The 14,386-nt window shown below is 41.6% G+C and overlaps 1 protein-coding gene across 2 annotated transcripts in view; it reads right to left on the minus strand.

The window, feature by feature from the left end:
- Nucleotides 1–11,958, minus strand: part of Wdr7 (WD repeat domain 7) — a 283,531-nt gene extending 271,573 nt beyond the window's left edge. Inside the window, exon 1 of one of the 2 annotated variants that reach the window (XM_048419639.3) lies at nucleotides 11,751–11,958. The gene's annotated coding sequence lies outside the window, so the exon portion shown is untranslated. The remainder of the gene's footprint in view (nucleotides 1–11,750) is intronic. The other variant, XM_048419640.3, reaches the window with a different exon arrangement.
- Nucleotides 11,959–14,386: the final 2,428 nt, after the last annotated feature.

Raw genomic sequence — 14,386 nt, forward strand, 5'->3', positions numbered from 1 at the left:
CATCCCAATCAAAGTGTGTTTCCGATGGGAGGTTTAAATTAGAAATGACAAGTAAACAATGTATACCTTTTGTAGGAAATCATGAATATAAGAAATCATTGTTTCATATAACAAAATTAAAAAGTATTTAGTAAAGTACTTAACTTATAATTGTGTAGTCAAAGACCTAAATAAATATGAGTTCAGAGAGTAGACAAGAGAGAACTCTGCTAGATCTAGGGAGTCACCTATAGCCTAACAGATTATCAACCAAAAGAAATTATCTAAAAGGAAAATGAGGAAAGTAAAAAGGTGTGAGGGATATTAAAATGCCTATGATAAACAACCTATATTTTTTATTTCTTACTGCAAAGTAGAATTACCAATTTGTTTCTCCAAAACATTTTTCTTGTTACAAAAAAAAAAAGGTGTACATTTAAAGAAAAAATTCAAAAGACACTTACTAATAAAATCTGCTTGGGTCATATCAGTTTCTCAAGCTATCATGCAATTAAAATTATTTCCATATTCTTATCAGATACTAGCAAGGAAAACTAAACTCTAAACTGGTTGTAATAAATTCAGAAAACTGTGTTCCTGGGAACATGGCATTCTCAAGGACTTTCTGGAAAGGAGCATTTGGAAGGAATTCATTTTTCCATGGTGGCAACATTCACTTTAAATCATATCACCAAAGAAGATTTCTCCCAAGCAAACAAACAAGTTCAAGGCATTGAACGCATCTGAGGATCTCTGGAAGAACACCATTCCTCTAGATACTTCTGGACCCACTCAACATCGAACCTACGTTAGAGGCAATGGAAACAGACCTAGGTCTATGGACTAGCTGGTAGTAAGTACCTCATAACATTACTTTTCTAAGCTCTTAAAAGTCTAATAAAATAAAGTGAAACTTTAGAAAAGCCACCAGAATAGAAAAACATGAACTAAAGGACAATGTGGCTTACAGCACTAAATCATATCAAATACGTCTATGGATATACCTATGGCTAGATAACTGATTAAAATTGTGAAATGAGCCAAGTGGTGGTGGAACACCACCCAGCACTTGGGAGGCAGAGGCAGGTGGGTCCCTGTGAGGTCGAGGCCAGTCTGGTCTACAGAATAAGTTTCAGAATAGCCAGGACTGGTTCACAGAAAAACTCTGTCTAAGAAAAAAAAAAAAGTGAAATGAGCAGATTATCCCAGATTTAACTGGCTTGAATCATCAGATCACAAGATTTGGAATAGATTTAATCATCAGACCACAAGAATCTAATTTTCAACTGATGAGCCAAGACACAGAATGCTATACCTAGGAATTATCTTAAATAGAAAAAGAAGCCATCTAAATTTAGGGTGTGTTGTTCTTCAATCACCAACATTCAGCTAGTCAATTTATTTGTTAATACTCCATTCTCGACATAGCTAACATTATCATTTATTGCTTGAAAGGAATTATATTCCCAAAGATTTTTATAGCAAATCAAAATGAACCAAGCCTCAGGATCCATTGAAACCAAAAGAAAGGAATTGTATATTCATAAAAAGGCCAAAAGCAAAACTATTACACTAATGAGTAAAATAATCTGTTAGTATATAAAGTTTAATAGGAATGCTTGAAGAAACTATGTTACTAACTCTCCAAAGCATTGTATATATACTAACATTTTCCAACTAGTACTTTCAGGGGAAATATTTCAAACTATGGCATTATCTTATAAAAAGAAACAATTCAATTCTACATGCTTCTGGAAACAGAAAATACAGAGCAGGGGCGATGGTTCAGTGGAGAAGGTACTTGTACAAGTGTAAGGGTCTGGAAATGTAACGTACATTGCTTTGTCAAACTGTCCTGTGTTTGAGTTTCAAGGGAAGACGGCTCTGGGCTCTGGAAGCAGGATTGACCCTGTCATTTCAGACTCAAGTATGTTTGTCTTAAAAAATTCTCTAAGGCTGCTGTCCCTAATTCTGTGAAAAAGAGAGACTAAAACAGCAAAAGACCCAAAAGTAAAAACATTGTGCCCTTTAGAACAGCTCAGGAAGCCCTTTCCAACAGAGGTGACCTTTGTTCATCCTGTGATGTAAAAGTGTGAAAATGGAGCCAGAAATTCAGCCGTGGGAATTTCATTCATGGAAATAATGTTTAAATATTAGATAGTAACATATATGTATCATGAAAATTCATCCCTAAATATTTTTAAATACAGAACTTAATAAATAAGAGTGTGGGATTCCCCCTCTGTATGCTGTGATTACCATTAATGAATAAAGAAAACTGGTATGGCCTGATAGGGTAGGATAGAGGTGGGCGGGGAAATCGAAGCTGAATGCTGGGAGAAAGGAGGGCAGAGTCAGAGAGAAGCCACGTAGTCCCACCGGAGCCAGATGGAACTTTTCCCGGCAAGCCACAGCCATCTGGTGATACACAGATTAATAGAAATGGGCTAAATTAATATGTAAGAGTTAGCCAATAAGAAGCTAGAGCTAATGGGCCAAGCAGTGATTTAATTAATATAGTTTCTGTGTGATTATTTCGGAGCTGAGCAGCAGGGAACCAACAAGCAGGCTCCTCCAACATAAGAGTTGTCTTCTTCAGAGTAAACACAATACCGTCATCAGTCACCATTATCACACAGCACCAGCAATATAGTCCATATGCAAATTACATCAATAATTTGTCTATAAAATGACTTTCATATTTTTACAAATTAGTACATAAAACACTCAGGTTTTATGCAGTGTGTTTGCTTGTAGTGAACTCAAAGTACATGTCCTTCCAAAATCTTACATGGAAGCCCCTGTCAACCAGTGACTGCAAAGCCAGGATTTATAAGAAGGATGTGTTTTGTGAGGTCATAGGGAATGTCTTATGTGGCCAGGTTACTGATGAAGAAGAGACAGCAGTGCTTCTGCTCCCTCTCCCTCACTTTAAGAGCAAAGTGAAGCTGCAAACCAAGAGGAGAGTCCTCAAGAAAAACAAGCCTCGCCAGGCAGTGGTGGCGCACGCCTTTAATCCCAGCACTAGGGAGGCAGAGGTAGGCAGATCTCTGTGAGTTCGATGCCAGCCTACTCTTCTGATCCTCAGCACAAAGGTGCACAAACATATATGCAAGTAAAAGACACATACACGTACTTTTTAAATCAGGTATAAGAATGCTAATTTCAGTCAGGTGGTGGTAGCACATGCCTTTAATTCCAACACTCTGGAGGCAGAAGCAGGCAGTTCTCTGGTGAGTTCAAGGCCAGCCTGCTCTACAGCGTGAGTTCCAGGACAGGCTCCAAAGCTACACAAGAAACCCCGTCTCAAAAAACAAACAAAAAAAGAATGCTAATTTCTATATACTATTGTAGCAACATTTTTATTGTGTAGACAACGTTCTGACTGCATGTATGCCTGCATGCCAGAAGAGGTCACCAGATCTCAGTATAGATAGTTGTGAGTCACCATATGGTTGCTGGGAATTTTACTCAGGACCTCCAAAAGAGCATGTAATAAAAATAATGAAAACCCAGAGATGGATATTAGGGTTCAACTTGAAAATCAGAAAAGCAAAACAGCCAGTCACTGGCTCTTACCTCTACCTCAGACCAAAAATGGACAATCGTGCCTCCACGAATCCTCAGATTGAGACTGAACTGAGACCTGTCTTCTCCCATTTCATATTCCTCTCTAGTGCTGGGATTAAAGGGGCGCACTACCACCACCCGGCCTCTATGGCTAACTAGTGTGGCTGCTGGGATTAAAGGTGTGGGCCACCACTGCCTGGCCTGTACGGCTGACTAGTGTAGTTGTTTTGCACTGACCTTCAGGCAGGCTTTATTTATTAAAACACAAATAATATACCAGTATGAGAGCAGCCAATGTTCATCCTTCCAACCCTTTTTGCTGTAACTTTCAAATGCAAAACAAGATGCATTTCTATCTGAGGAAAATGGGCATTTCCACAAAGGCGTCAATATCTTCTCGGTCTGGGTGCTTTTTGTGCACCAGATGGGCCTCCTGTTACTCATAGACAAAAACTCAAATTCCCTCAATAGAATGCACATGCATGAACGAGGGTGGACACTACCTACTGCCCTACCAGTGGAATACAGAAAGCAGGGACTACACTCCTAAGAGCTAAACGTACTTGCCAGAGCAATGGTGAACACAAGAAGTCTGCAGAGGCGCCCTTGGATCCTCAGAGGTCAGTCCTATAGCATTTGTCAAAAGAGTATGCCCAAGTCAAGAACATTGTATTGTGTCATCAACAGAGTGACCACCAAAATTATGAATTTTTGAGCCAGACGTGGTGGCACATGGCAGTCTGGTCATCACAGTGAGTTCCAAGACTGCCAAAGCTACACAGTGAGACCACCTTAAGAAAACAAAAAATAAAACTAGCAGAAAATGAATTTTCCTTATGCCAGTGCCCTTCCTACCAATTTATTAAAGACTTGGGAAACCTGAGGCAGACAGTGAAGAGAGAGCTAGGTCAGAAAATGAGAGACGCATCCCAGTACTCAGCTGTTTCCTTAACAAAGCACTTCCGGAATGCGGGAGCTGTGAGGGATACCACCTTGTCAACATGCAGTTGACAAGACCATCCTTTCCTATTTGGATGGCAGGAAACAACACTCTCGATGAACATGACACTTTGGGGTTGCTATGGTGAAAGAAGTTCCAGTACTCAAAAGAGTATGTGGAATGAACAGATGGTAATACGGCAACACACTCATTTCTTATTACTGAAACAGCCCTAAATGCATGAGTTGGGCGTTTTGAAGACCTGCGTGGCTATCCTTTCAGAAATAAACCACAATTTTAAACGGCATTCACAGATTTTGAAGCACAATAATCATGTTTTAAATGTCTGGGCTGCCATTAATTGTCCAAGCACCTCACTGATACTCTATCCACCACCCATCAGCATCAACTTTAGTAGTTACTGATTTGCCAAAAGCAAAGCATGCCTGCCAGCTCTTACTTTCCAGCAGAAATAGATTCCACTTAGGAGAAGGAGCTTGTTTTCTTCCCTTACCTCTCACCTTCCCTGCATCTCCAATCATTTCTACTATTTCTCTCCTAGTATCATCAAACTCTAAATTGAGCCCTGAAACTTTACCACATATAAACTAAACTGTCCAGAAAAACAACCAAAGTAGAGGTTAAAATGTCTCAGTAATCAGAAGATCAGTAAAATATGCTGTGTATGTGGGAAGGTATGAGAGCCACCTTGGCTGGAAAAGCAGCAGCTCTCCCATTGGCTGGCTCTAAACTCTGAGGATATAGGTAACCTAAGTTACAGCATTCAGATTTACATTACCTTCCTCCTTAGAGACCACAGGCAAGGGCTCTGCCTAGCTACAAACTGCTCTGGCTAAGCCACCAATGGCCTCCCAAGCTAAACAAAGCTCAGGTTTTGTTCTTTATAATATACCAGCAGCATTTGACATAGTTCACACAGCCACCTTGAAAGACCTCGTTACCTGGCCTCCATGTCTGCATACTCTCATGACTTTTATTCTATTTTTCCTACCCTAGTTCCCATCCCTCCTCCTTAAATACATGTGTATGAATATGTTATGTATGTATTATGCATGCATGCATGCATGTATGTATGTATACATAAAATCTAGACCTTGCCTGGTGGTAAAGGTGCAGCAATGTGATCCTGGATCATGGTGAGGCACGTGGTGCTCACGGGACCCATTCTGCTGGCGGTGCATAAACTGACAATATGAATGGATAGCAACAGAAAATGGTACATGGAACAGTAGGAATCAGCAACTATGCACAGGAAGCTTTAGGGGATTCTGATTGCTGAGGTCTACTTGAAGATAGGCCAAAATTTAAAGCAAGATGAACTGCAATGCTTTAAAAGAGTGTGAAGGCCACAGTGAACTCTACAATCCTGTAGGAGAGGTAACTGAAGTCAATGAGGCACTTTGCAGAAAACCCAAGTTCACCAACAAATCCTTTTATGCAGGTGGCTGGGTGATTGTGACACTGAGCAACCCTTCAGAACTGAATGAGCTAATGAGTGATAAAATGTATGAGAAATATGTGAACCCCATTAAGGAGTGAACATGGTACGTGCACACACACAGACAGAGAGAGAGAGAGAGAGAGAGAGAGAGAGAGAGAGAACAAATAAAACAGTGTGACATAACTGGCCTCAGCATGGTTGTCTTAAATTAGTGTTGTATAAAAGACTGGAAATAGTTTGTAGCAAAAACGATGGAAAAAACTATTCTCAACGGTGCTATTAAAGAACCCCCCAACTTCCTAATGTGTGCAGATAAACACAACGTACACTGCATCTTTTTATAATACCCTAGCCTATGTATTTAGACTAGGGGATAAAATCTGGGGGTTAGAATTCATGAGATTATCTATATTAAATAATGGTTATGAAGCTGGGTGTAGTGGTGTACCAACCTTTAATTCTAATACTCAGCAGGCAGATCTCTGTGAGTTCGAGACCAACCTAGTCTACATAGAAAGTACCAGGCCAGCCAAGATACATGGTGAGCCCCTACCTCTCTTGGTTAGGGTTTCAACCTTGTGAAAACACCATGACCATAAACAACTTTTGTAGGACAGGGTTTATTTCACTTACATTTCCATATCACAGTCTATCACCAAAGAAGTCAGGGCAGGGACCTGAAAACAGGAACTGATGCAGAGGCCATGGAGGAGGGCTGCTTATGGGCTTGCTCCTCATGGTTTGCTCAGCCTGCTTTCTTATAGCACCCGGGACCACCAGTCCAGCGGTGGCACTGCCCCAAAATAAGCTGAGCTCACCCACATCAATTATCAGTCATGAAAATGCCCCACAGGTCAATCTGGGGGGTGGGGAATTTTGTCAGTTGATGTTCCCTCTTCCCAACTGATGCTAGCTTGTGTCAAGTGAGCATAAAACTAGCCAGCATACTACCGGGGGGAGAGTGGTTATAAAAATTCCATACTTCAGGATAACAATGTAATTCTCACATAGCACTGTGAGACTATATATAACCCATTTATATGCATCCCTGGACTTTGGTGAATTGGAAAGCCCTGGGAGCACAGAAAAGGTGTGTTACACAGCGTCAGATGAAGGGCAGGACTGCCTTAACTTTGCCATGTGCTGCACTGGCTGCTGCTGCTTTTACAGAGTGAAGCAGCGGCTCTGCAGCACAGCGGAAACAAATGAAACATTCATCGTCTTCAAAATAAAATATCTTCTATACAACATCCACTCTCCCGCTCGCTTAGGGCTGGCTTCTGAACTCCAAACTCCTGGGCATAACTAAGTTTCTGAGAGTTAACATGCCCTAAAGTGAAACCCTAATATTCTCCCTCTGAAACCCTTCCTTGCAGTTCCCCCGCATCTGGTGACTAAGAACCTCCTGCAACTCCAAGAGCCCGGGGAGCATCTGCCCTCTCTGGCCTCCACCCTCATACACAAACATACACACTACAGAAATAAACGTGATAAAAGTAAGCTGGGTGTGGTAACACCAGTCATGAATCCTAGCACTCGGGAGACAGAAGCCAGCCTGGTCTACAGAGAGTCTCAGGTCTTCGTAATAATATGTCTTAAAGGGCAGAGAAAGAGAGAGCATAGCATCAGAGCAGGCGCAGAAACATAAACTACAGGAACAAGGTCCAGTGTTGGAATAAATACCAGAGGGCAGCATGAAGTAAGTGTGGCACTATTATCGGGGGGGGGGGGGGATGAACACAGGAAAATTGACACGCTGTATGGAAAAGAAACTGGATCCCAACCTGTGACATACAAAAGAGCAGGGCATGGGTATCTTGAGGATCTATAAATTTAAAACTACGAAATCAGTAAAGCGTAACAATGGCGAAATAACTGAAAGATTCGAGAAAAACTTCAGAAATGAAACTATAACCACAAACTAAATGCAGGGGACAATCTATTCTGTTGAAATTGAAAGTGTCTGTTCAGCGAAGTGCATCACAGTAAAAGTTACTAACAAATGGCATATTGGGAAGAGATAGGTTTGCAATACTTACAGGACTGGTGTCTAGGAAACACCAGTCATGTTCACATGAACAAGTTCAGATCGACCACACACATCTGTGCTAGGATCTGGATACAGAGTAGGTCTACCACAGTTTAGTGCTGAAACTTAATCCCCATTGTAAGGCAGTGGAAAGTAATCCATGCTACTTAGAGGTGAGGCCCCTGGGAAATGATTATGATTGGCTGATGTCCTCAGAATGGAGCCCGTTAACTAAACACGGGTAATTTTATAAAAGCAGGGAGGCCAGAGGATACACAGTGCACACACACACATATGCATTTCCTGTCACTGGCTGGATGATGCATGTGCTGTCTCCACACATATGCACACATACGTGCACTTCCTGTCTCTGCTAGATGATACATGGGCTTTCTCCACACATATGTACACACACATGCACTTCCTATCTCTGGCTGGATGATGCATGTGCTGTCTCCACACATATGCACATACATGTGCATTCCCTGTCTGACTAGTTGATATATGTGCTGCCTCAGTACCAGCTAAGAAGGCTGTTATCACAAAAGGCCCCTCAAAGCTGGTCCTCCAGGACGCTGAGCAAAAATAACCCTCTTCATATTAAAGGGGAAAAAATCTGTGATATTTTGTTAGTGGCAACAGACTAAGACAGAAACTACAAAATAAAATGGATAAACAGATAAATAGGCAATTTTACAAACCAAAAGAAGATGAAAAGCTTATCAGAAAATGTTCAATTTCAGGGTTGGGGATACAGCATGGTGACGGAGTACTTGCCTAGCATGTTTGAGAACCTGAGTTCAATCCCAGTACCACAAAGAAAAAAATTAAAGCTTAAATTCATTGTGAACTAACATTTAATTTTATATTTAATCATCTGGAAAAAGAGATGGGGTTCTGAGTACCTCTAAGCACCAGTGCAGGGACAGGACATGGGAACCCCAAGAACTACCTTACAGGAGCATAGACCTCTCCAGCTTATCCTACAACATAACCCGACAGAGCACCAATAAATATATGAATGCTGCATAATCAGGAAACGTGTCTTTTACATGTCTCACAGACAACTAAAAGAAAGGCGTGTTGGAATCCTATAGTGTTAGAAAAATTAAGATGCTGTGGATAGCCACAAATGAAGCAGACAGATGGACCACAGCAAATGTACATTCTAAAATACCGCAGGGGCGTGAGGCTAGAGAGATCGCTCAAAATTTAAGAGCATTTGCCGTTCTTCCAACAACCAGAGTTCAGTTCCCAGCATCTACATTAGGTAGCTCACAACCTCCTGCAACTTCAGTTCCAGGAGATCCAGTACCCACTCCTGGCCTCAGCAGGCTTGCACACACACATGGCACATAGGCAAACAAATAAAAATAAATCTTTGGCGGGGGGGGGGGGGTGGTTCAAGACAAAAGAGTCTCTGTGCAGCCCCGGCTGTCCTGGAACTGGCTTTGTAGTTTCAAGGCTGGCCTTGAACTCAAGGAGCTGCCTGCCTCTGCTTCCCAGGTGCTGGGATTAAAGGTGTACCACCACCACTCAGCAAAAATAATCTTCTTAAAGTGAAATAAAGAAATAAAGTAGCTTTCAGAAATTAGAAGCAATAGTCAACTTAGGGGGAGAAAAAAAGAAACAATACATAGCATGACATAAGCTCTGGGACTTAAAAAGTTAGGCACTTAAAAATTATACTGGGTGCCACTCGGTGGATAAGCAGGAAAATGGGAGTAAGAGTTGGAATAACAGGATAGAATATGAGCGAGCATACAGAACCACCAGAGTGATGAGCACTGAACTCAGTCATCTCTACCTGACGTTCAAAATAAACAGATTCACCTCTTAACAGACAGCACACCACTAAAGCCCAAGGCCAGCCTACTTCTCTTGAGGTAGCTACCTTGAGGTTTGCAGATAGACACAGAAATAGCTCACTCCCCTTTTTTTTTTTTTTAAGACACGGTCTCTCTGTAGTCGGAGCTGTCCTGCAATTCAGGTTGGCCTCCAATTCAGAGACCCATCAGCCTCTGCCCCTCCCTCTCGAACACTAGGACTAAAGGTGTGAGCCACCACACCCTGCCTCGCTCCCTTACTTAATGCTGAACTCTCACACAGAAAAATTGCAGTCACAACACAAGAAAATGTCCAGATTATAAGGCTTTGTACCCCAAATTTTAAGTTCCCCTGGGTAGGACTAAGTCTCTGATTCATCCAGTCCCCCAAATCTTTTGTCCTTCTAGGAAAGTAGAGTTCTGGAGAATTTTTAAATAAAGATTTTGACAAATTAACTTCTCTACATAATTTTTCATTAACTTTTGACAATAAGGTATTTCTTTGTAGTGATACTAGTCTGTCTCTTGACTTGAAGCACCAGAGATCTATCTACTATTTTGAGTAAAAAACAAAGTAGATTTTCATTCTTTATAATAAAGACAATTTCAATGTAAGATTTTAATTTTGGATCTAACAACTACCTCCATATTGTCATAGGTTGCTTATAAAATGAAAAGCTGAAACAAACTAGAATTTTTATGCAACAAAATAGCAACAACTCAATTTCTATCATATAACATTTGATGATTGTAATCTTGTGAATAAAGTCCTAAGAAATAAAAGTCATTGAAAAGAATCACTGCCACGCATGGTGGTGGATGCCTTTAGTCTCAGCACTCAGGAAACAGATCTCAGGCCGATCTCCGAGACTTTGAGACTTCAAAGTCTCAGAGTATTATAGTGAGTTCTAGGACAGCCAAAGGTATACAAGGAGAGACTTCCTCTCAAAAAAAAGCAAAATAAGTAAATGAAAAAGAAAAGTTGGGTGATGGTGGCACACACCCTTAATCCCAGCACTCAGGAGGCAGAGGTAGGTAGATCTCTGCGAATTCAAGTCCAGCCTGGTCTATAGCCCTAGTCCCAGGGCAACCAAGGCTACTCAGGAAAAACCCTGTCACAAGAAAAAAAAAAGAAAGGAAGGAAGAAAATAAATTAAGAAAGTAGTTTACCTTTTTTGTCCCAGGAGAAATATTACAAGGTAAGGTATATATAGCTGGTACTAAGTACTAAAGTCCACCACATGAAAACACGCATATATCCTGCAACGAACCTAAACCTGCAAGAGTTGCAGAATATAAGAACCAGGGAATTCTGCATAGAACTTAAGGTGCAGCCATTGAAGGTGGATCAAAAACAATATCATTTTAAAATCAAAGGCAGGGTAGCTCTAGTTGAGAGCATAGCTTCAGAATGCCAGGATCCACCAATAGGAAAAATAGCAAACATCCTGTCAAAGCAAGTCCTAAAAAAGAGCAATCAAGCGCCCTCCAAGATGTACCTCTTACAGGCGTTGTTGCCCTTAGCCAGTAATGCCAACTGAAGAGCAGTATCAACAGGAAAAGGTAGATCCGAACACAGGCATCCCTAAGCAAGAACGCTGCCCCAAAACGCTGCCAATAAACACCCACAAGCATCGCAAGTCACCCGACCCAGTTCAGGGTATCTCTGGGAGCAAAGCAGTCCACCTCAAGACTAGGGCCACTCTCACAAGCAATAAATGTCACCAGGTTAGGGGCCCTAAAGACACCCTGATGAGCTCCAACCTCCTAAGAAAAGGCTCCTGCAGGTGACCTGAAACACCACACAGAGCAATCAACCATAACAATCTGACAGCAGGAACGGTCCCCAGCCCGGCAGGGCTCGTGACCCTTGACCTCTGACCCCTGTCTTCCAAGGTTAAGTTCTAGAGCTGGGCTTTCACCAAGAGGCTCCAGAGCTCCTACCTGTCAAAGCTTCACCTCAGGCGATAACCATGTCTGTGGGAGATGCTATGGGCGCCTCCGCAAAGAAGGCAAAGGCGGGGGCTGACGCGAGGAAAACCAGGCGGCCGTGAGTCCGGGTGGGCGAACCCGGGGAACCGCACGCCCAGGCAGCCACCGTCACCCTGCCTGGGTTGCAAGGTCCCACCGCCGCCGCCGCCGCCGCTGCTGCTGCAGTAAATCAGCTGACACCGGCCTCACTTGCCGTAAATCAGCAGACACCGGCCTCGACTGCCGTGACGTGCGCTGCAACTGTCGCAAAAACGAGGCGGGGTGGAAAGGGTTCAGGGTTTCTCAGCACGCCCAGCCGAAGTAGGCGTAGTCGGGTTACTATAGCGACTGAAACCCCCGCTGTAAGTGAGCCTCCGCCATGTTGGTTACTGCGGGTCTAGTCTAAGGTCCCTTCTCTCTTTCAAATCTTTTGTAGGGTGACGGAATAGCATAAGAGGATGGAATGATCAGTCTAGGAAATCAGGTCTTCCTGGACCAGGGTGGTGGAAGTTTACGTTTCGCCTCCAAGTCTGGGTTCGGACAGATGGACATTTTTACTGTTTCTTTCTGATCAGAAGGACAAGCATCTAAGGAAGCACCGCCACAAGCACGCGCGCGCGCACACACAAACACTACCCTGGGAAAACATCCAGGTCTTAACGCTGTGATGTCTCTAGCCAGCCCACCAAGCTTACCTCTTATTTCTTGTCCTCGTATCTCCAGCATTTTTTTTTGTCAGTTATTTTTGTTCATTTTGACATTTTGACTGAGGTACAATGAAATCTCAAAGTTTTTATTTGCATTTCCTTAATTGCTAAGGACAATGAACATTTTTTAGCTGTTTCTTCGCTGTGTGCTTTGTTTTTTTCTTTACGTTAAGTACAGTACAGAAGCTGGCTGCTACAGCTTATGAGGAAACATTGGTATACCACTCAGGATACTGGTGCTTCTCGTATATTTCTTCAGTGAAGATGTCTAGACTTGGAATAAAGTAAAGAAAACGTTTGTAATTATCAGAAATAACAATTTTTGGATAGGAAGCCTTTTACCCACACCAAACTTCAGCACCCTTTTGGACAAATTCGTGAGGGAATTATACTGTCTGAAGGAGCTGATTCTGCTCTCCTCAAGAACATTAAGGTCCCATGCTCTAGGTTAAATCCAATTATGATGTTGCTACTCAAAGTGTGTTCCTTGAGGTCACATCCCCAGAAGCCTTTTTTTTAGAAATGGAGACTTTCAAAGTTTACCTCAGACCTGTTGATTCCTAAGCTTAATAAGAAAATTCACAAGTGCATTCTTTATGCAGTAGCTTTCCAGGACTGCAAAATTCTCACCTACCTGTAAATCTACTACAGAGTTTATAAAGATGAAAAAATACAAAACATGAAATGCATATTTTTCCTATCTTTTTAACAAAACTAACCAGTTGCAACAAAAGCACTAATCTCCTTGACTTCCTCCCATTCATTCATTCGTAATAACCAACATTTGGGAGGAAGATGGACAAACCTAAGTTATTGATTGAGCTTGTTTTAATTTCCAAGACATCAAAGAGGTTATACTCACAACTGAGGAGAGAATAGAAGCAATGCTGAAGTGGAGGAAGTATGACCAGTGTTCCTCCCTTCCCGTACTGAGGACTTATCCATTCTCTCTTCTCCATAGGAGCATTGCACAAAAGCAGACTTCCTCTATTCATGGAGCTCAGTAACTTCTCTGTCTGGTTCTGTGTTGTGGGTAAGAAATTACTCCAGTCACTCTGGAAATCAGTGTTGAGAATTCTCAAAAAGCAAAAAGTAAATCTACCATATGACCCAGTTATACCACGCTTTGACTTATGCCCAAAGACTTGAAAACCTACTCCAGTGTTATTTTTTTCATTCACGTCCTTTACTTCTCTGTCCACAATTGCAGGGAAATGGAACCAAAATGGTCTATTCAACTGATGAATTTAAACTGATGAATGAATAATAAATATGTGGTATATATACACGATGGGATACTATTCAGCTATTTTAAAAAATTAAAATTTTCAGGCAAATGGATGAAACTAGAAAAGGTCATATTGAGTGAGGTAACCTGGACCAAATAATACTGAAGTGTGGGTGTGAGAAGTTTCAGTTGAGGGTACTGCTGAGTGTAGAGCCCACAGGAAAGTGATTCTTAACACCCATATGAAATGAGGAAGGAATGGGAACTGGGCGTGGTGTGCAGCATACTAGAAATCTCTGAAAGTGTTTCCCTGAGGAGTGATGAGACTAATCCACATCCATTTGAGAATACAGTCTTAAATTATTCTCATGTGGGGCTTGAGTCTAGTGGATTCCTCTCAGTTTTTCTTGGAAATTCTAGGAAATATAAAATCAAAAGGCTTGTGTAAATTGACAGAAAAATGATGACTTGTGTTTGGAAAAGTTTACCCATCAAAACTTATTCTGCTTAGATAAATTATGCGTTATTTGATACAGGAAGCCTAATTGCTTGTTAATATAATCTTTATTTCATCTGTCTGGATTTCTTTGTGTAATTATCATGCATATCTTGGTTTGCATACTTATTATTGTATATAATACTTGTAGGTATGAAGACATTTAGAAAATACCGGC

The sequence above is a fragment of the Myodes glareolus genome, chromosome 13 (genome assembly GCF_982192425.1).
Source record: "Myodes glareolus chromosome 13, mMyoGla1.1, whole genome shotgun sequence".
In the NCBI taxonomy this organism is placed as follows: domain Eukaryota; kingdom Metazoa; phylum Chordata; class Mammalia; order Rodentia; family Cricetidae; genus Myodes; species Myodes glareolus.